The sequence below is a fragment of the Phyllobates terribilis genome, unplaced genomic scaffold, assembly GCF_046119375.1.
Source record: "Phyllobates terribilis strain yellow unplaced genomic scaffold, ASM4611937v1 Scaffold_9__5_contigs__length_417890890, whole genome shotgun sequence".
Lineage (NCBI taxonomy): Eukaryota > Metazoa > Chordata > Amphibia > Anura > Dendrobatidae > Phyllobates > Phyllobates terribilis.
In genome coordinates this window covers 92,588,409-92,612,648 of record NW_027362769.1, presented here as the reverse complement: position 1 = coordinate 92,612,648, position 24,240 = coordinate 92,588,409, and positions in this window count along the sequence as shown.

Sequence of the window (24,240 nt, the reverse complement as noted above, 5' to 3'; positions counted from 1 at the left end):
GAATAGCATCCTAGTAGCTCAGAGTGCGGCACCAACTAACACTCCGTGTGGTAAATTGTTTGTGCCTAGAGCCTTGAGGAGAGCGTTGTTTGATGAATGTCATGAGTCTCGGTTGGTGGGTCACCCAGGGATTGGAGCTAGGAGGTCTATTGGTCGGAATTTCTGGTGGCCAAAGTGGCAAAGGGAAGTCATCAAGTGGGTGCATCAGTGTTCCGCGTGTGCTAGGTCGAAGGCCTCTCACGCTTCGGCTGCGGGGTTGCTATGCCCCTTGGAAGTTCCTAGTTCGCCATGGACGCACCTTGCCATGGATTTTATCACCAATCTGCTTTTATCGGAGGGTTTTTCTGTCATCTGGGTTGTTGTGGACCGGTTTAGTAAAATGTGTCATCTGGTTCCGTTCAACAAGTTACCTTGCGCCAAGACTCTTGCTAAGGCTTTTCTGAAGGAGATTGTCAGGCTCCATGGTGTTCCCACGGACATTGTTTCCGATAGAGGACCACAGTTTGTAGCTCACTTTTGGCGTGCTTTTTGTGACAGATTGAAAATTCATTTGTCATTCTCGTCGGGGTATCATCCAGAGTCCAATGGACAGACTGAAAGGAAGAACCAGGATGTCGAGCAGTTTTTGAGATGTTTTGTGGCAGACAATCAGGAAATGTGGTCAGAATTTCTACCACTTGCGGAGTTTGCCCTTAATAATCATACTTGTTCCACGTCTGGTTGTTCTCCTTTTTTTTGTTTTACTGGCAGGTATCCATCTTTTGGTCCATTTTCCAAAGTTGGGGCTGCTGTACCGGAGGAGGACAATTTTTCTGGTGATTTGGAGAGGGTTTGGACCAGTGTACGCCTGAACCTTAAAGAGGCTAACAGGAGATCAGAAAGGTATTTTGAGAAAAAAAAGAAAGGACTCCTTGTTTGCTGTTGGGGATATGGTTTGGTTGTCCTCTAGGAATCTTCGCTTGAAAATTCCTTCTAAAAAACTGGGGCCTAAATTTGTGGGTCCTTTCAAAGTCGTTCAGATTGTCAACTCGGCAGCTGTGAGGTTGAGCATTCCCTCATCCTGGAGGATTAATTCTGTGTTTCATGCGTTGTTACTTAAGAAGGCGCACACGCCTGATAAGCAGGCGAAGCCTACTGTTCCTCCTGTTGATGAAGACGGTGAATTTGAGATTTCTCGCATTTTGGATTCCAGGTGGCATAGAGGAAGATTACAGTATATTGTGTCCTGGAGAGGTTTTGGCCCCGAGGATAATTCCTTGGTGAAGGCCGAGGACGTCTCGGCCTCAAGGCTAATTAAGGCTTTTCACAGGAGATTTCCTGGTAAGGCTCGGCCTAGAGGATCCGGAGGATCCTCATAAAAGGGGAGGTACTGTTAGAATCTATGTTGTTTTACTATCGGCCATCTTGTTGTGGTTTGCTGGCTTCTAGTCTTTTCCTCTGGTGCTGGGTTTCTTGGTCACGTTATCTCTGCACTCTTTATTACCCAGCACCTTGCCCCCATTCCCTGCTGGACATCAGTGTTGTAACGCTCGTGCTCTGGCTAAGTAGCCTGGTTTAGTTCTTCTTGCTTTGGACTATAGTTATCCTGGGACTTCTTGTTCCACCAGTTTTGTTTCCTTTAATTTTCGTTTCTGCAAATAACTTTTCTGTTAGGAGGTCACCTGCTTTTGCTCCCAGTCCTTAGATCTTTTAGGGACCCCTTTCCCTTTCCTACAGGTCTTCATTTGAGTTCAGTGCAGGAGTTTTGGTGGGGCTATTCATAAGGAATAGGGCACCCACCCCAGCGTAGGGTATAGCTGAGTCTCAGTGGAGGGACAGCTTTTCCCTCCTATTTCTTAGTTCTAAGTTGCAGAACATAACACTACCCTCTGCTTGCGGTGAATCTGTCACACCCATGGTGAGTCAAAGAAGTCTCAGAAGCCTACCAAGCCTACCAGTGTTACCTCAGACTAACCGTAGTGTAGTCCACACTGAGCCCACCACACCAGCGGTAGACACTAGAGACCCGGGTAGGTCATTGGCAACAAATGTACTGCGTAGATCAACCCCAGGGGTGGATTAAGAGTAGCAAGGGCCCCGGGCAGTTTAGAAGGCGCGCCCCCCCCCCCACACACCTGATGTATCACATGTCACATGATCTCCTGTGATAGATCATGTGATATTTCACGTGAAATTAATTTGGCACAATATTAATTATAATAATTTTTTTTAGGCTGTGTGCCCACTATGCGATTTTTAAGTGTTTCCGCAGCGGCGATTCCGCTGCATAAACGCTTAAAAAATGCTTGGTAGAAGGTCTGCCATGTTCCCCAATGATAATCCGCATGTGCTGTGCACATGCTGCAGAAATTTCCGCTGCGGATTATCATTGCGGAAAAATCCGCAGCATTACCAATTATTTTGCGGAAGCGCAGCGTTTTCGCCGCCATTGACTTGCATTGGAACGCATAGAATCCGCATCACTGCATCTGTACATGCGGATTCCATGTGTTTCATTGTGCGGATGGTACCCAGGTTTGGAGAAGAGGAGACTCTCCTCCGGACCCGGGTACCATAGAACCTGTAAAAAAAGAATAAAATAAAAAATAAATATTATACTTACCTTCTGATGGCCACCGGTGTCTTTATCCGATGCGTCCTGGCTTGCCGGCAGCTCGCGATGGTCTGAAAAGGACCTGCCGTGACGTCATTTAGTCCTGTGACGGGTCACGCGACCGCTGACATCGGCAGGCCATCAGAAGGTAATTATATATTTATTTTTTATTTTTTACCATTCTTTTACGGTCACACTATATAAAACCATGCTGGTTGCATGGATTTATATAGTGTGACCAAGTTGTCAAGCACTTTCCAAGTGATAAGCTAAAATCACTTGGAAAGCGCTTGACAACTCGCATACAGAAATGCATGTGAAGAACGCTTCACATCCGCTTGTCCCTGGCAGGAAAAACGCATGTAAAATCCACATGCGTTTTTTCTGCCAGGGAGATGCAGAAACGCTCAAAAAAAATCCGGAGCATTTCTGCATCGTGGGCACATGCAATTAATGTAAGGCTATGACTCAATATTGAGCACACGTAGCCATCCTTACACGGCGGGAGGCTGCACGGCGCCATCTATACACAGCGGGAGGCTGCACGGTGCCATCTATACACAGCGGGAGGCCGCACGGTGCCATCTATACACAGTGGGACGCCGCACGGTGCCATCTATACACAGCGGGAGGTCGCACGTAGCCATCTATACGCAGCGGGAGGCCGCACGTAGCCATCTATAAACAGCAGGAGGTCGCACATAGCCATCTATACACAGGAGGAGGCCGCACGTAGCCATCTATACACAGCGGGAGGCCGCACGTAGCCATCTATACACAGCAGGAGGCCGCACGTAGCCATCTATACACAGTCGGAGGCCGCACGTAGCCGTCTATACACAGCGGGAGGCCGCACGTAGCCATCTATACACAGCAGGGGGCCGCACGTATCCATCTATACACAGCAGGAGGCTGCACGGCGCCATCTATACATAGCAGGAGGTCACACGTAGCCATCTATACACGGCGGGAGGCCGCACGGCGCCATCTATACACAGCGGGAGGCCGCACGGTGCCATCAATACACAGCAGGAGACCACACGTAGCCATCTATACACAGCGGGAGGCCGCACGTAGGCATCTATACACAGCGGGAGGCCGCACGTAGGCATCTATACACAGCAGGAGGCCACACAGAGTCATCTATACACAGCAGGAGGCCGCACGTAGCCATCTATACACAGCGGGAGGCCGCACGTAGCCATCTATACACAGCGGGAGGCCGCACGTAGCCACCTATACACAGCGGGAGGCCGCACGGCGCCATCTATACACAGTGGGAGGCTGCAGGTAGCCATCTATACACAGCGGGAGGCTGCACGTAGCCATCTATATACAGCGGGAGGCCGCACATAGCCATCTATACACAGCGGGAGGCCGCACGTAGCCATCTATACACAGCAGGAGGCCACACGTAGCCATCAATACACAGCAGGAGGCCGCACATAGCCATATATACACAGCGGGAGGCCACACGTAGCCATCTATATACAGCGGGAGGCCGCACATAGCCATCTACTCACAGCAGGAGGCCACACGAAGCCATCTTTACATGGCGGGAGGTTGCACGTCGCCATCTATACACAGCGGGAGGCCGCACGGTGCCATCTATACACAGCGGGAGGCCGCACGGTGCCATCTATACACAGTGGGACGCCGCACGGTGCCATCTATACACAGCGGGAGGCCGCACGTAGCCATCTATACGCATCGGGAGGCCACACGTAGCCATCTATAAACAGCAGGAGGTCGCACGTAGCCATCTATACACAGCAGGAGGCCGCACGTAGCCATCTATACACAGCGGGAGGCCGCACATAGCCATCTATAAACAGCAGGAGGCCGCACGTAGCCATCTATACACAACGGGAGGCCGCATGTAGCCGTCTATACACAGCAGGAGGCCGCACGTAACCATCTATACACAGCAGGGGGCCGCACGTATCCATCTATACACAGCAGGAGGCTGCACGGCGCCATCTATACATAGCAGGAGGTCACACGTAGCCATCTATGCACGGCGGGAGGCCGCACGGTGCCATCTATACACAGCGGGAGGCCGCACGGTGCCATTAATACACAGCAGGTGGCCGCACGTAGCCATCTATACATAGCGGGAGGCCACACGTAGCCATCTGTACACAGCGGGAGGCCACACGTAGCCATCAATACAGAGCGAGAGGCCACACGTAGCCATCTATACACAGCGGTAGGCCGCACGTAGTCATCTATACACAGCAGGAGGCCACACAGAGTCATCTATACACAGCAGGAGGCCGCACGTAGCCATCTATACACAGCGGGAGGCCACACGTAGCCATCTATACACAGCGGGAGGCCGCATGTAGCCATCTATACACAGCAGGAGGCCGCACGTAGCCATCTATACACAGCGGGAGGCCGCACGGCGCCATCTATGCACAGCGGGAGGCTACACGTAGCCATCTATACACAGCGGGAGGCTGCACGTAGCCATCTATATACAGCGGGATGCCGCACGGTGCCATCTATACACAGCAGGAGGCCGCACATAGCCATCTATACGCAGCGGGAGGCCACACGTAGCCATCTATACACAGCAGGAGGTCGCACGTAGCCATCTATACACAGCAGGAGGCCGCACGTAGCCATCTATACACAGCAGGAGGCCGCACGTAGCCATCTATACACAGCAGGGGGCTGCACGCATCCATCTATACACAGCAGGAGGCTGCACGGCTCCATCTATACACAGCACGAGGCCACGCGTAGCCATCTATACAATGCGGGAAGCCGCACGGCGCCATCTATACACAGCGGGAGGCCACACGGTGCCATCAATACACAGCAGGAGGCCGCACGTAGCCATCTATACATAGCGGGAGGCCACACGTAGCCATCTGTACACAGCGGGATGCCACACATAGCCATCAATACACAGCGGGAGGCCACACGTAGCCATCTATACACAGTGGGAGGCCGCACGTAGCCATCTATACACAGCAGGAGGCCACACAGAGTCATCTATACACAGCAGGAGGCCACACGTAGCCATCTATACACAGCGGGAGGCCGCACGTAGCCATCTATACACAGCGGGAGGCCGCACGTAGCCATCTATACACAGCGGGAGGCCGCACGTAGCCACCTATACACAGCGGGAGGCCGCACGGCGCCATCTATACACAGCGGGAGGCTGCACGTAGCCATCTATACACAGCGGGAGGCTGCATGTAGCCATCTATATACAGCGGGAGGCTGCACAGAGCCATCTATACACAGCGGGAGGCCGCACGTAGCCATCTATACACAGCAGAAGGCCGCACGTAGCCATCTATACACAGCAGGAGGCCGCACGTAGCCATCTATACACAGCAGAAGGCCGCACGTAGCCATCTATACACAGCGGGAGGCCACACGTAGCCATCTATATACAGAGGGAGGCCGCACGTAGCCATCTATTCACAGCAGGAGGCCACACGTAGCCATCTATACACAGCAGGAGGCCGCAAGTAGCCATCTATACACAGCGGGAGGCCGCACATAACCATCTATATACAGCGGGAGGCCGCACGGCGCCATCTATACACAGCGGGAGGCCGCACGGCGCTATCTATACACAGCGGGAGGCCGCACGGCACCATCTATACACAGCGGGAGGCCGCACGGCGCCCCCTCCTGAGACAACGGGAGGCCGCACGCAGTCACGCACACACAAACATATACAGACATATACATACACGCATAAACACATTTGAAACACAAAAATACATATAAACAGACATCACACAATGATATCTGCCTGCACACACACACACTCACTCACTCACACACACACACACACACACACACACTCACACACACTCTCACACACACACTCTCACACATACACTCTCACACACACACTCACACACACTGACACACACTCTCACACTCACTCTCACACACACTCTCACACACACACTCACACACACGCACCATCCCCCGGCTCCAGTCCTCCTGCTCCTCTCCGATGCAGCAGTGCAGGCCAGACGCGCGCTGCGTGACGTCACAGCTAGGAGACACGGCCGCGCACAGGGCCGTGTCTCCTAGTTGTGACGTGGCCGGGCCAGCACAGGGAAGTTAACAGCTGCAGTGCTGGCCTGGCAGAAGAAGAAGTAGCGGCCGTGCGCCGCTGCTGGGGGAGCAGTCTGGGGGCCCCCCTGCCACTGTCTGCCGGTATGTGCCGTGGCGCCGCACATATAATGCCCTCATTATAATCCGCCTATGATCAACCCATAGTACCATAGGTTAACTCCCTGCCCGTTATAGGGACTAAAAAGTAGTAAAATAATAGTATATGTTATATAGTTGTAACCGTTTAGTCATCCTGAGTATATATACGAGGGTCAGTCAATAAGTAATGCCTCCTATTTTTTTTCTCCTTTTAATTGGCAAGAAATTCAAATACAATTACATAGGTTGAAAACCACAACATTAATGATTAAATTGTCACTTTTCAATTTAATCTCCATCCATTTCCACAGTCTTGGTCCACTGTTTAACAAGGGCATGTATTCCAGCATGGTAAAAAGCATTCTTGGGACCCACCGTGCACAAACTTTTCTGTATCCCAGTTGTCCAATTATTTTCATCACACTGCCTTTACTGAGGCAGATAATGCCACACAATTCATCTGCAGTCACCCGGCGGTCATCACGAATGATGTCATCGACTCGCTGAATGTTGCTTGGAGTCACTGCGGTTACTGGCCTGCCACTCCGCATTTTGTCAGCCAACAGTGATGGCCCTTCAGCTGTGTTACAGCAACGAACCCATCGCCTAACAGTACTGACATCCACTGTTGCATTACCGTACACATTTTTCAGTCTCTCATGAATTCAAATAGGCGTTTCACCTTCTGCATGCAAGAATTCAATCACAGAACGTTGTCTAATACGAACATCGATGTCAGCCATTTTGCAAACGGATACAGTCCTGCCACCTGTTGGTGCAGGAAGTTGCAATTGCTGTGGATTGGAGAAGAAGGTTTGAGGAATTGTGCCAAATTTGAATATTTAACATAACTACCTTATTTAAGGAGAAAAAAAATAGGAGGCATTACTTACTGACTGACCCTCGTAGTTATTACATTTATGGACAAAAGGACCACGGGACTAGGTGTGGTCAGGACAATGTTGAATAAAGTTAAGTGTTGGCCTTCAAAATAAACCGCAGGCGTGGCTGAAAACCAGGCCCACCGACAGAGTACCCTGAAGCCATGCCCAGGAACGATACATGAAGTGGGTTAAGGCGGTTCCCACCAACCAAACTTCAGTTACCCGGAAAAAGACAATTTTGTGATTTTTGCTTTTTGAGACTTTGTAAATTGTTGGTAATGAAAATTGTTACTGTTGTTAATTGTTAATTCAAAAGGTATCCTCAGTCCGGGAGTACTGAATTTAACTAGGGGGGGAATGTGGCACCCCAGCGGTCCGGTTGCCACAGTGGCATTTCCTCCCTCACAAGGAGGGGTCCCCTAATCAGGTTTACCAGCATACAACTCTTTCCTGGCTCCAGACCAGAAAGGGGAGCTCCTCCCCTTAGCAATTGGAATCTGGAGGCGGGGTTAGTTAGAGTGAGTGGAGAGGAGTTGAAGTCAGGCAGCGATGAGGAAGGACCTGGGGAGTGGGGCTGTGAGCAAGCTCACCCCAGAGGAGAGGAGCGCAGAAGAACCGGACACCGGAGTCCGAGGTTGTGGGGCACTGAAGGCACAGCAGCAGAAACCAGAGGGCAGGAGACTGCAGGTCTCCTGGCCCGACCAGACGCCCGGAGGCTCAGCAGCACATAGGGCCCAGCACCTCCACGTGGGAGCGACACTCCAGGAAGGCCCGAGCTGCCTGCCATACGGGTGAGATAAAGACGTTTTACTCAGGGACGAGGGCCGCAGAGTAGCTACAAGCAGCAGGGCCAAAGAGATTAGCGCAGAGGGATTCCCAACTTGCTTCCAGGCCGCCCGGACCTCTACTACCAGCTAGTACCCGTGCCCCGGTCTGTTTAACAACCGCAAGTAAAGCTAAGAGGAAATCGCCATTAAGCTGTGGACTGGTCATTATTTGCGCCATCACCTCCACTACACTGCACCAACAACATCTACCTCATAGCATCACTATATCCTGCCCTGGAGCTAAGCTCTGCCTGTGGAGATCTGAACCAACTCTGCTGCATCACCATCAGCTCCAGAGGATCTGCACCGCAGCGGCGGCCCTATATACCACAGGTGGCGTCACGAACATTATTATCCTAAAAACTTTATTCCCTTTTTACTTCTCCCCTTTAATTGACTGCCCTGGGTCATGGGCCGTGTCACTGCCACCGTGACACCCCCCAGCACCGACCGGCCCGGCTACCGAGTACCCCACGGCCCAAGGGGCGCGTCAATATTATAGACACATAAAACTTAGTAAAATTTGATAAAAAGTAATAATGAACCCAGCTGAATTGATAAAAAGGATACAATGCCAATATAATAGTCCTCAATATTTAAAGACGAATATAAATCCAATGTAGAGTAGTACGTCCCATATATTAATGTTCAAACTTGAGTTAATGGGAATGCTCTTCAGAGAAAGAGGAATAATGGTGGTGGATGAATATCAATGTTCAGTCATTGAACCAGGTGTCACACAGCTGCTGCTCAGAGGGATCAAATCCACGCTTGTCAGCGTCATGGATATGTGAAACACAAAGGAGAAAAAGCACGCTATGCGAAGAACCAGGTGAATAAGTAAATAAACATGGGGGGCCAATTGGCCATTCACCTAGAGGGGTTGTGCACCCCTGCACAACCCCAGTGAACGCCTTAGTGTAAGGAGACTGGTGCTCGCTCAGCGTGCTGCAGACCGCCGCCCGTCACTGGTGATTCCGCATTCCAGTCCCGGACCACGTGACTGGAAGCTGATTGTGTGTCACTGCAGGTCCTCTAGGTTAGGAGTCGTGGCTCCAATACCGCAGGTCCTCAAATGGATCTAGATAAGGGGGTGTGTGATCAACCCAAGAGCTGCTGTTGCTGTTTACCCTCAAAAGACCTCTCAAAAAAGGGTAAGCGGCAGGAGCAGCTCTTGGGTTGATCACACACCCCCTTATCTAGATCCATTTGAGGACCTGCGGTATTGGAGCCACGACTCCTAACCTAGAGGACCTGCAGTGACGCACAATCAGCTTCCAGTCACGTGGTCTGGTACTGGAATGCGGAAGCACCAGTGATGAACGGCGGTCTGCAGCACGCTGAGCGAGCACCACAATGATCAAAGGTATGTGTGGAGAAAAAAGGGCACAGAATTTCAGGAAACAAACATCTCGCCAACCATTAAGCATGGGGGTGGATCAATCATGCTTTGGAGTTGTGTTGCAGCCAATGGCATGGGGAACATTTCACAGGTATAGGGAAGAATGGATTTAATGAAATTTCAACAAATTCTTGATGCAAACATAACACATCTGTAAAAAATCTGAAGTTTAAAAGAGAATGGCTTCTACAAATGGATAATGATCCTAAACACACATCACATTATAAGCCTATATTGTCACATTCTTTCTACAGTATATATAGCAGGAAGTCCTCCCTTATACACTGCGCGCTCAATAATTTTCAGTACTCCCATACAAGTGAATGCAGAATCCATGGGCCACCGCTCCAGGGTGGCACAAGGAAGGGCACTATTCTTAGGATATAGGCAGGTAACAAAGGTGGGATTGCATCTGTCAGACATTTATGCCAAATCTTTGCACGTGTCTTAAATGTCCAAGATGGGAATACTCTTAAGGCTGGGTTCAAATGAGAATTTTTGACCACCACCACCTTTATCATAAATGTATGCAGTTTTAAAGGGCTTTTCCCTCAAGCAAGTACATTTTAATCAATAGATTTTGAAATAAAAATAAGTACCACAATTGGATGTGTTAAAAAAATGTAACTGTACATAACCAGGCTAGCTGTTATCCTAAGTTAGTCAGCTAGGGAAACTGTGGAACTTATCTTTATTCCAAGATCTATTGATTAAAATATACTTTGTTCACGGGAAAACCCCTTTAAAAGGTTTGTTCACTACTTGGACAACCCTTTCTGAATCCCTATGTTTCCCTCCAGTAAAGTAATAACACTTACATTCGCCTATGGTGCCGGCACCATTCCAGCGGTGTCGGCGCTGGGTCTCAGGGAGATCGTGTGACATTGTTATGTCATGCGATCCCTGCCGACAATCAGCACTGGCTTCGCTCACCCCTCCTTTGGACAAATCAAGACAACCAGAGGAAATGGGAGCTGCAGCTGCCCTCTCACTTCCTCTGGATGTCTTAATTTGTCCGAAGTAAGGGACAGTGAAGCTAGCACTGATTGGCTACAGGGATTGCATGACATGACAATGTCATGCAATCCATGAGAGAACAAATGCCAACATCGTTATAATGGCGCTGACACCAGAGGTGAGTATAAGTGTTTGGATTTTATCTGGGGCAATCCTACGAATTCAGAAAGGGTTGTCTGAGTAGTGGCAACCCCTTTAAGGTGTGGTTTCTGTTTTTTGATTCGTACATGTGAGATTTCAAATAACCCAGCCAAATCCTCATTGCAACCCACAGTCAAGAACTGGATTGTAGATGACGGTGTACCCAGATTACAATATCCCTGGAACTTCTCACGTGATTCTGATATTAGGGTAAAATGTGCTTTAATTAAAGAAAAATGAACACAGTTATTTATGTCCTCATATTATGTTGCCCAGCATTTTCTTTTGTCTAACACTTGGCTGTCTAGAAAAAAATAGCAAAAAACAATTTATTCTCTTCTTTTATGGCCTCCTAGAGCTTTTTACCTCTTCAGGATAGATGTTTGAAAAGCATTGAAGAAAAAGGTGAATATAAATGAAAAAAGCAAAGTATTTGAAAAGTCACCATGTCTTTCAAGTGTTTAGTATGCACAAAAACACACACACAAAAAAAATACCCTGTGTCAAAAACCTTTCAAATCAATGCCTTTAGCAACTGGACCCATTTACGCCCTGTAGATATGTAACTGTGGCAATAGAGACCCCAGCAGGCCACAGAGGAATAGTAGTACAAAATAGCCACCCTGCAACCAACCTCATGCAGATTAAAATCCTTACGTTCTTGTATGGTGTGCCAACCTTTATATATACATTTGTGAACATTAGGAAATGTGCTTTTACCTTAGCACAGCCTATATTTTACCTATAATTTTCTCCAAACCATTTTACTTCTTGTTCTGATTGGTGTTTTAGAAGAACAGGGTTTTTTATTGTATAACTTTTTCATTTGAGCAATTTGAATAACATTAAAAAAAGTTGGTAAAATATATTTTATATATTTTATATGATTTAAATCTATGAAAACAAGATGGAACTTTTGGAGACAGTGAAGCAAAAGCTAATTGCAGCATTTGAAATAGAGCCGCACCTTCAAGAACAGACAATAGGCAAAAATTCCATTTTGTCAGAATGTAAAATTATGATACAATTGTCTACTACTTTCGCGCGATAGACAAAAGGCGCAGCAATGATTATGCTAATTTTAACAACATGAATTCATGTTATTCTTTTCAGATCGTTTTTAAAAGTTAGTACATAGGCCTACAGCAATGTAAAAACTTTTTTTGTATTATTCCTCATTCAGTTCTTACGTGACAGCCCTTATCTTTTGCTATATTATGTAGCATTTACATGTCAATTATATAATTTTTTTAATTCACAGTTTTGGTTTCGAAATGTAAAGCTAGGCACTAAGGTGCATTAGTTTATGATATCTATTAGTGATGAGCGAACGGTGCTTGGTTAAACCTTTAACCGAGCACGCTCGGGTCCTAATAGAGTATCTTCTTCGTGCTGAAAACTGTGCTCAAGTCGCCGCAGCTGCATGCCTTGTGGCTGTTGGTCAGCCGTGACACATGCAAGGATTGCCTGTTTGTTAGACAATCCCTGCATGTCTTGTGGCTGTCTATCATGCATGTCCTGGTATGCATGGCCCCCTCATCCCAATCCTGGTATGCATGGCCCCTCATCCCCAATCCTGGTATGCATGGCCCCCTCATCACCAATCCTGGTATGCATGCCCCCTTCATCCCAATCCTGGTATGCATGGCCCCCTCATCTCAATCCTGATATGCATGGCCCCCTCATCACCAATCCTGAAATGCATGGCCCCCTCATCCCAATTCTAGTATGCATGGCCCCCTCATCCCAATCCTAGCATGCATGGCCCCCTTATCCCCAATCCTGGTACGCATGGCCCCCTCATCCCAATTCTAGCATGCATGGCCCCATCATCCCATTCCTAGTATGCATGGTCCCCTCATCCCCAATAGTGGTATGCATGGCCCCCTCATCACCAATCCTGGTATGCATGCCCCCTTCATCCCAATCCTGGTATGCATGGCCCCCTCATCTCAATCCTGATATGCATGGCCCCCTCATCACCAATCCTGAAATGCATGGCCCCCTCATCCCAATTCTAGTATGCATGGCCCCCTCATCCCAATCCTAGCATGCATGGCCCCCTTATCCCCAATCCTGGTACGCATGGCCCCCTCATCCCAATTCTAGCATGCATGGCCCCATCATCCCATTCCTAGTATGCATGGTCCCCTCATCCCCAATAGTGGTATGCATGGCCCCCTCATCCCCAATCCTGGTATGCATGGCCCCCTCATCCCCAATCCTTGTATGCATGGCCCCCTCATCCCCAATCCTGGTATGCATGGCACCCCTCATCCCCAATCCTGTATGCATAGCACCCTCATCCCCAAACCTGTATGCATAGCACCCTCATCACCAATCCTGGTATGCATGCCCCCTCATCCCAATTGTAGTATGCATGGCCCCCTCATCCCAATCCTAGCATGCATGGCCCCCTCATCCCCAATCCTGGTACGCATGGCCCCCTCATCCCAATTCTAGCATGCATGGCCCCATCATCCCATTCCTAGTATGCATGGTCCCCTCATCCCCAATAGTGGTATGCATGGCCCCATCATCCCCAATCCTGGTATGCATGGCCCCCTCATCCCCAATCCTTGTATGCATGGCCCCCTCATCCCCAATCCTGGTATGCATGCCACCCCTCATCCCCAATCCTGTATGCATAGCACCCTCATCCCCAATCCTGTATGCATGGCACCCTCATCACCAATCCTGGTATGCATGCCCCCTCATCCCAATCCTGGTATGCATGGCCCCCTCATCCCCAATCCTGGTATGCATGGCCCCCTCATCCCCAATCCTGCTCATACCCAATCCTGGTAGGCAAGGCCCCCTCATCCCAATACTGGTATGCATGGCCCCCTCATCCCCAATCCTGGTATGCAAGGTCCCCTCATCCCAATCCTGGTATGCATGGCCCCCTCATCCCCAATCCTGGTATACATGGTCCCCCATCACTGCACACTTGAAAAAAATAATTACTTATACTCACCTTCCTTCCCTCTGCTCCAGCGCTGCGTCCTGTTCTGCCAGCAGCTGATCTCAGCATCTGAGCAGCACATGACACCACTGCCATATGCCCTCTGATGCTGAGGGCAGCTTCCATGGGCGTGGATGAGCGTGAATATTCATTTTCTTTAGCAGCAGGCACACATGGTAGCAGCAGCAGCAGCTACTGCCTGTGCACCGCTCCTCCACAGCCACAACCCCCCCACCACCACCTTCCACAGCCGGAATGTAAGTGTATACTCAAGTATAAGCCGAGGGTGGAGCTTTTTCAGCATAAAAAATGTGCTGAAAAAGTCAGCTTATACACAAGTATATACGGTATATCTATAAATGTGAAAACCAATAACCTCATTTCAAAATTGCATCAATTGCAATAAAACCATGTGCTTTTAAACGAATCGTTTTGACCATATACCTGAAATATTCTTTCAAATACCATTTTTCAGATTTTTTTTTTCTTTTTTTGCTATGCTATTCTTAGCATTCTTCACTTTAAAAAGCAGTGGCCAGATGTTAACTGGAATTATATGAGCTGCAATACAAACGTTGTATTTTCTTTGTTTTGTCTTTATTATTTTTGTTGCTTTTCAGGCATCTAGAAATGCGTGAAACCAAAAATGCATGTAAAAAATGAATGAAATTCAGCACTATAAAAATAATACATTCACATGACTTTGATACGTATTTTGGTTCGGATTCAAGCTGAATTTCGTGTCAGATCTGAAGCCCTTTTACATCCCATGCATGTAAATGAGATTTCTACAATCTTTAAACATACAATGGAAAAAAAGTTTTTTGTTTTTTTTTCGCGCTACTGTGGAAGCATTTTTTAAATAAGTAACATGCTACAAACAGGCAGAATAAACGCAGAAGAGCAGAGAAATAGCCCCATAAAAATGGGACCAATCCTTTTGTGGATCTGCGGAAATTTAAAGATTTCTACGTGGGAAATACACATTAGAATTTTCTTCCGACATGTTAATATACCCTAAAACACCTATAGCACCTATAGTGACTAGGGATAAGAGAATATGCTGAAATTCAAATTCTGCAGATTGATCAAATTTGGTCAGAAAATTTGATTCACGTCTGTAATACTGAATTGTTCAAAGAAACCTGGCAGCTTTTAATAGGACTTCCATGAACAGACATTGCATATGCAATTCCATCTAGCAGATGTAGCAGCTGCTGGCCAGTGTAGCGAGCTGGCAAAGGAAGGTCGACTAACTGGGTCACAACAAGAAAGGGTAATACAAGACAAAATCAGGAGTCATAGTCAAAGTAAAGAGGTAGCCAAGGTAGGAACAAGAAGGGCACAGTCAAAGTTCACAGAGAGGTAAGGTAAATGGAAGGTTAAAGGGAATCTGTCAGCAGGTTTTTGCTATGTCACCTGAGTACAACATGAGATAGGTGTTAAAACACAGATTCAATGATGTGTCACATGTCTGGCTGTCTGATGTAGTTTATTTACACTGTAGGTTTTATCACCTGGTGATTATCATTGCTCTGACTAGCTGGTGTGCGATTGCAAGTCCAACTCCGCCCCCTCCATTGATAAGCAGCTCACTGTCTATAGCCAATGTACATACAGAGCCTGGCGAGGGCTGGGTCAGCTGCAGTGTGGGCATTGTTACCTTTCTGATCTCTGTTGCATTGCTATATCTAAAAACTCTATGTTAGAACTGCTGTACTCAGTAAACTAAGTGATACATCTTTGGACTCAGGGTCTCTTTCCCTACATCATGCTGCTCTCAGATAAGGTAGCAAAACCTGCTGACAGATTTCCTTTAAGTCTTTCTATTGTCAACAACGGATATCAAAGAAGCCTGGTCAGGTAGCAGGGCAACACAGGAGAAACAAACCAGGGTCAGTACAAACTTATAACTGGTAACTTCGAACAGTTTGCCGGGAGTTTAAGGGTGTTATACTGCCCCATTGACCTCAGCATGGAGCTGATTACACCTACTGTGCAGCTGTACAGCACACACACCCATACCCATTGTGCCTGACAGGGCAATACTACAGGTACTAGCCACTCTAACATTTCTGGCTGGACAGTGCCTGTGCTCCCTAGAGCTATTGGACATGATGTCTCCTTCATCACCAGCACCACCCACCAAATGAATACGGAATACAGCAGTGCCTGGTGATATAAACAGACATAGCTTTAGGTTTAGGTAGAGAAATTATAGTATCCCACCATTTAAAAGGGGCTTCCAGAACCTTTAATGGAGGTTATCCCAAAAATTCTATGAAATTTTCTGATTAGGTTGTTGGCATTGATGTTAGTAGCTGAAATTTAGGATCTCTCTTCTGGATACCTCTTTGGTGCACCAGATTCTGTAAGAAATCTCTCACCCAACAAGAATCTAGAATTCTTTGCGCTTCATATTCTAGACTGCCTCTAGTCATCATAGGAGGCGAAGGATCGTTGACAGAGTGAACAGGTAATCAATATACTTATAGCAGAGATTTGTGAAACACATTTGATATCCTTAAGGACAAAGTACGTTTCAAACGGAAAGCTACAGAGTTAATGATCTGAGTTTTTTCACATGACCAATAACTTGGTCCTCAGCTTTGCAGAGGAAACCTTAAGTTTGATGTTTTTAGAGGGTAACCAAACCTTGTCTCCAACACCGAAGCTTGGGCCCCTAGAATACCTTCTTTTTTACCAGGTGAGGTTTGTCTATTCTGCCTTTTCCTCAAGTTCCTTTTTACTTCAGACCAGATAAACTTTAACCTATCCATAGATTTATCAACCTCCAGAATGTTCATCTCGGAGGTTGAAAATGAACCAAAATGAGGATGATAGCCATGATTACAGAAAAACTTAGATTTTTTGATGGATTCTTAATACTGATCACTAATAACAACTAAGTTAACAAAAGATGTTCCACTCAGACAGGCTGATGATCAGAGACATAACACCAAAGATTAACATGTACTTTTTGAACACTGGTCTCTGGGTGGTAGGCAGAAAAAAAAGCCAACTCAATATTGATCTTTTTACAATATGCTTACCAGAATTTGGAAATGAAGTCCCACACATTATCTCTCAGAGCCAGATTATTGTGTGTGAAGTCTGAAGTGCAGGCAACAGCTTTCACTAAAGATGATAAAGTCTTAACGGTCACCAGAAAATCAATCAGGATGGTCATTCTTAGGTCCTAGAATGGTAGCAGCAATGGCTTGCGTTTGAACAGCTTCATTGTGATTTTGAATCCACACTGCAAAATCCTTGAATACAATTGGCAAGATCTTGAACCATCTGTGCATCTGTTGCATTTGATCAACCACAGTTTGGAAGCAGTACATTTTTGGGTCAAATTAACTGTAATGGTGAATTGTCTGTGGAAACCTGGAAGCTCTTAGTAGGACTTTCATGGGCAGAGTTTGTACTAGCTACTCTGTCTAGCAGATCCTGGAGATACCGTGGCTTTCTCTCTTTAACCCCTATACAGAAGGGGTGGGCAATTAATTTTTCCGAGGGGCCACAAGAGAGACCGTGACTGTTCTGGCGGGTCAAACCAAAAGGCTGAAATTAGTTCTGCTCAATATTAATATTAACATATTAATAATATTATTATTTTATATTAATATTATTTGTATCACATAATATTGTGTAGAATTAAGTATTCTGACCCCCCTATATAAGATATGAGCCCCTCATACAGCCCAATATATAGAATACGAACTCCCACACAGCCCCTGCATATACAGTGAGGCCCTGCACAGCCCCCTATATACAGTATGAGCCTCAACACAGCTCCCTATACATTATGAGCCCACACAAAGCCCCCCGTATATACAGTATGGTCCCACATACAGCACCCCCTGTATACAGTATGAACCCACACACAGCCTCCCTATATACAGTATTAACCCCCGCACAGCTCTCCTATATACTACAAGAGCTTCTACACAGCCCCCCTATATACAGTATGAGCCCCCACATATCCCCCATATACAGTATGATACCATATACAACACCCCTATATACAGTATGAGTCCCCACACAGCCCCTATATGCATTGAGTCCACACAGCGCCCCACTATATACACTTTAAGCTCCCTCACAACCCCTATATACAGTATGAGCTTACACACACAGCCGCCTATATAAAGCATGAGCCCCCACACAGCCCCCTATATATAGTTTGATCCCACAAACAGCACCCTTTATATACAGCACGAGCCCTCACATACAGCCCCCCTATATACGGTATGATCCCAAGCACAGGTTTCCTCCTCTTTTATATAGTTTGAGCCAACACACATTCACACATAATAAAAAAATAAATAAATACTCAACCACAGTTGCCTGGCTCCCATTCCTCCGGCGCTCTGCTTCGATCTTTGCTGTGTACACTGATGCTCCGCATGGCAGATATGATGTAGTAATGCCTTCACGTGTGCTGTCTCAGTTGCACATGCTGAATGATGGAAGAAGGAGCCAGGGGAATATGGGGGAGGGCAACCCCATTTTGCAGCCCTTGAGCCACTGTTTTCAGCCCTTCAGTTGTCAGAGGGCCAGATGTGGCCTGTGGGAGGCACTTTTCCTAGGTCTGCTATACAGGGATCTGGACTTATGTAGCGGTGTCCAAAGAACACTGCAAGGCAGGATTCAAGTACAGCACAGCAGATGAGACGACAGAAACAAAACTCCAGCTTAATTATGTACAAAGGGATTATATGCCAGAAAATGAGAATAACAGTATTTACAATGACAATATTAATAACATGAATACAGGAAGGAATAGATGAAGCGAGTCACAAAACTATGCTCCAGCTATGGCAATGAAAGCTCAATACAACAGTACACATCAAGTTTCACAAACTACTCTGGGCTAATCCCCTATCTGGTTTTCCGCTAATCGGGCCACGCTGCTACAGCGTCCTAACTAAAGAAAACTACACTAAACCCTAGCACAGTTCACCTCCGGTGAGTCACTCACTGTTGCGCAGATCAGATGCAGATGGCAGCTGCCGCTTTTTATTGGTATAACCAAGCAGTATCTCGTCACTCGAGACCTTTCCTTTGTATATTGGATCTTTTTCTTCTGCAGGCAGGCAAACCTTGCTCACTCCCACTGAGGTAAAATGGCTGGTACTCTGTGTTGTGTGTTACATCAGGTCAGCAGCTTTCAGGGAAAAAAAAGGGAAGGATTTCTCTACTTTTGACACAGTCCTGACAACAAATCTTGATAAAGTCCGCACTCTTATCTTTCCAGAGATTTACAGTTTCTTTTTATAGTCTCTCTTTATCAGGAAAAGGACGGAGCCTCTCTGTTCCCTCAGACACACACACACACACACACACACACACACACACACATGAGGTCCCTCTGCTTCCTGGTTCATTTCCCTCTCCCAGCACAGACCAAGAAGCAGGGCGGGGCGACTAGTCCACAAGCAGAAAACCCAGAGGGGAGCATGGTTTCTTAAAGCCACAGTGTATTCAATGCCCGGTAAGGGCTGATCCCCTACACTTACAACCACTGTGTTGCATCCACCGAGTAGCTGCTGGCCAGTGATGCGAATTGGCTCCAATAACAGTAACCTCTTCAGTCACCAAAATCCTATTTTAAAACAGTAAATAGAAGTCAAGAAGGAGAGATATGCTGCTGTAGTCCCTCTGCCTATATCTCTACTGTCAGTAGTCTAAAGTACATATGGCAAAAGGATCAAGGTGTATTTGTAGTCTATAACCATGGAAACACACAGGTCTGCATATAGAAGCTGTATAAAACAAAATATACATTTACTGTATATTTTTTTAACAAGACTATTATAAATACAAAGTTGCTATATTTTTAAGTATTCTGTAACCATGGAAAAACATCGGAATGCATAGGAGCTGTAAACAAAACATTTTCTTTGTTTAAATCAAAACTCACTTTATTTTTTCATTTCAGATGTAATAGAGCAATAGCAAATAGCACCAAAAGTATACATATCAAAAGGTTGTAAATGTGTAATATACAAATGTGCCAGGTTCTCTAGAGGAAGGATTGCTTTTCATAGCCGCTTTCTCCTCTGGCCAATTGGTAAGGAGATCTAGTTATTCACAATTTGCTAACAGGTTGATTAAACATGTGTTTTCTAAGGCTATGTTCACATGTCCAGTAATGATCTGTTAGAACGGATCCAGCAGAAATCCGTTAGAAAAAAAGTTGTGCTGACACAACTTTTTAGCCTGTTATTCACTAACTGATCTCTGCCGGATCTATTATTTTAACATTGGAGTCAATGGGCAATGTATCTGTTAATGTGGCATCGTTTGGCGTGTATTTCAAACAGATCGGGCAAGAAAAATCTTCAGTTAGAAATAGAGGACAACGGATGCCAAATTAACGGATCCATTGCCCATTGATTCCAATGTTAAATTAATGGATCCGGCAGAGATCAGTTAGTGAATAACAGACTAAAAAGTTGTGTCAGCACAAATTCTGTCCTAACGGATTTCTGCTGGATCCGTTTTAACGGATCATTATTGGACATGTGAGCATAGACTGTTAGAACCTTGCTGTTAGTTTTTTTTTCCTTTGCTGGTCACATGACCTTGTTGGCCTATTTAATCCTGCTCCGCCCTTCTGGCTTTGCTGGACTTCATTGTATATCTACTTTCTAGCTAGCCTGTGCTCTGTATCTAACTCTGTTAGTTTGCTTGGTCTACGGACCTCTATGTTCTATCTATTTTGTTTGTTCGTCTGTCTGCTACTATTTCTGTTAGGAGGTGTCCCATATTCCTCCCAGTCCTTAGTACTTGTAGGGATTCCCTCCTCACATCTATAGGTCTCCGTACAGACTAGATTAGGACTTTAGCAGATCTGATCGCAGGATCAGGTTCCCTGTTACATCGTAGGGATTCAGCTGAGTCTTATAGTAGGGACAGATCTCCTCTCTTTCCTTAGCTTTGGTAGCAGAACATAACAGTAAGTCCAGCCTGCAAATTCTCTAAGGAAAGATTTTTTTTTTTTTTTTTTTGTTCCATCATGGTGTCGGTTCAGGATTTGGCTAAACACCTGCAGGGACTCTCTCTGGAAGTGGCCGAGCTCCGTCAGCACGTGAGTAACTGTCCTGGAGCATATTTCTTGGAGCCTAAGGTATGTTTGCCGGATTTATTTTTTGGTGAACATCGAGAATTTTTTTCATTTAAAAATGCTTGCTTATTGTATTTTCGTTTGAGACCCAAGTCCTCTGGGGATGAATCCCAGCGCGTAGGGTTCATAATGTCACTTTTGCGCAAAGAGCCTCAGGAGTGGGCCTTTTCTTTGCAACCTAGTGATACATGCTTCAGATCAGTGGATAGTTTTTTTTCTGCTTTAGGACTATTATATGATGATCCTGACCGTGTGGCATCAGCTGAGACTGAGTTGAGACGTTTAAAACAAGGATCAGGTAATGTCGAAAAATATTGTACTCATTTTCGTCGTTGGTCCACTCAAACAGGGTGGAACGATTCTGCTCTGAAAAGTCTATTTCTTGCTGGGCTCAGTGAAAGGGTTAAAGACCTGCTAATTGCTTATCCTACACCTGAGGATTTGCAACAGGCTATGCAATTAGCTATACGGGTGGATAGAAGACTGCGTGCTAGGGTTAATGAGAGCAAATCCTCTGCTATGTCAGTTTCTGGTTATGATAATGTGTGTACTAACAGTGGTGAACCGATGGAGATTGGATCGGTGGCACCTCGCTCTCAAGAAAAAGACCGTCGTTTTTCAGAAGGCTTGTGTTTCTATTGCGGAAAATCTGGTCATTTGATTAAAGGCTGTGAGCTTCGTATGAAGAAAGAAAAAAAAATGGTCAGTCACGCCCGTATTGCCTGTTTAAATTCCAAGGGTATATTTTTAGCTGCTTCCACGATTGCTCAGGAAAAATTAATGGAATTTCGGGTGTTTGTTGATTGCGGGTCTACACTGAATGTAATTGATGGGGGATTCGTGGAAAAACTCAATTTAAAACCTGAACCTTTATCATCCCCCATTGCTGTGGTTTCTGTGGATGGCTCCCCTTTGAAGAATATTACTCTCAAGGTCAGTGAATTTCCTCTCACTATTAATGGTGTTCACCATGAGAAATTGGATTTGGTAGTGTTGAATAACTTGCCTTCTCCAGTAATATTGGGTTTGCCCTGGTTAAAATTTCACAATCCTGTACTGGATTGGTCTACCAGTGAAATTAAATCCTGGAGCCATAAATGTTATGACAAGTGTTGTAACGGGCGTATTGCAGCTTTGGATAGGGGAGAATTGCCTGTTCCTATTCAGGATTTTTGGAGAGTTTTTTCTGAGAAGGAATCGCAGGTTTTGCCTCCCCATAGAGACTATGATTGTTCTATTGAATTTGTCCCTGGAGCGACTCTTCCTAAAAGTCGTTTATTTAACCTTACCATTCCTGAGAGGAAGGCTTTGGAGGAATACATACAGACAAGTTTGGCCGCCGGTCACATTAGGCCCTCTAAGTCTCCTGTGGCGGTTGGATTTTTTTTTGTAAAAAAAAAGGACGGCGGTTTACGTCCTTGTCTGGATTTTCGTGAGATTAACAAAATTACGGTACGCAATCCTTACCCACTGCCATTGATTCCTGATCTGTTTAACCAGTTATTGGGGGCCAAGTGGTTCTCTAAAATTGACCTTAAGGGGGCATACAATCTGTTGCGCATGAAGGAGGGTGATGAATGGAAGACTGCTTTTAACACTCCTGTGGGTCATTTTGAGAATCTGGTTATGCCTTTTGGTCTTACTAATGCTCCTGCATTTTTTCAGAATCTGATTAATGACATCCTTAGACCTTTGATCGGTAAAAATGTGGTTGTGTATTTGGATGACATTTTGATTTATTCGCCAGATCTGGAGTCTCATTGGCGGAGCGTGCGTGAGGTATTACAGTTATTAATGGACAATTCGCTTTTTGCTAAGCTGGAGAAATGTGAGTTCGCTGTACAGAGAATTAGTTTTTTGGGCTACATTATCTCCAGCAAAGGTTTTGAGATGGATCCGGTTAAGGTTCAGGCTGTGCAGGAATGGCCTAGGCCTATTGGTTTGAAATCGATACAGAGGTTTTTGGGTTTCGCCAATTACTACAGAAAATTCATAAAAATTTTTTCTAGTATTGTCAAACCTCTGACTGATCTCACCAGGAAAGGTGCTGATGCGGTTCAGTGGTCTTCTGAGGCCATTGAAGCTTTTGTGTATCTCAAGGAGAGGTTCACCTCTGCTCCCATCCTTATGCAGCCTGATGTTGCTAGGCCGTTTTTGGTTGAGGTTGATGCTTCCTCTGTGGGGGTTGGCGCAGTATTGTCTCAGGATAACGGGGATGGATTACATCCCTGTGCCTTTTTTTCAAAAAAATTTTCGGAGACTGAACTGAATTACGATATTGGTAATCGGGAATTATTGGCTATTAAACTCGCATTTGAACACTGGCGCCACTTCTTGGAAGGTGCGGAATTTCCCGTTCAGGTTCTTACGGATCATAAAAATCTGATATATCTTGATGCTGCCAAGCGCCTGAATGCCCGTCAGGCTAGGTGGGCACTGTTTTTCTCGCGGTTTAATTTCTCCGTTACTTACATCCCTGGTACTAAGAATGTTAAGGCGGATGCCTTGTCTCGCAGTTTTTCTCCCATAGTCGGTGCTGAGAAAGAGGAAAACATTTTACAAGAAGGTGTTGTGATAGCTGCTTTAGACTCCGTTTTGGAAGATGAGATTCTTAAAGCACAGGAGAATGCCCCATCTAACACTCCTCATGGGAGGTTGTTTGTGCCTGGGACCTTTAGGAGAGATTTGTTTGTTGAGTGTCACGAATCTCGGTTGGCAGGTCATCCCGGAATCTCTGAGACCAAGAGACTGGTGGGTCGCAGTTTTTGGTGGCCTGGATGGCAGAAGGAAGTCATTAAGTGGGTGCGCCAATGTACTATATGTGCTAGATCTAAGTCCTCACATACTCCTGCTGCGGGGTTGCTTTGTCCTTTGGAGGTCCCCAGTGCTCCTTGGACACATTTGGCTATGGACTTTATAACTGACCTTCCCTCCTCTGAGGGTTTTACTGTCATCTGGGTGGTCGTGGACCGTTTTAGCAAGATGTGTCACTTGGTTCCCTTCGTCAAACTGCCCTGCGCTAAAACTCTCGCTAAGGCCTTTGTCAAGGAAATTGTCAGACTTCATGGCGTTCCTACTGACA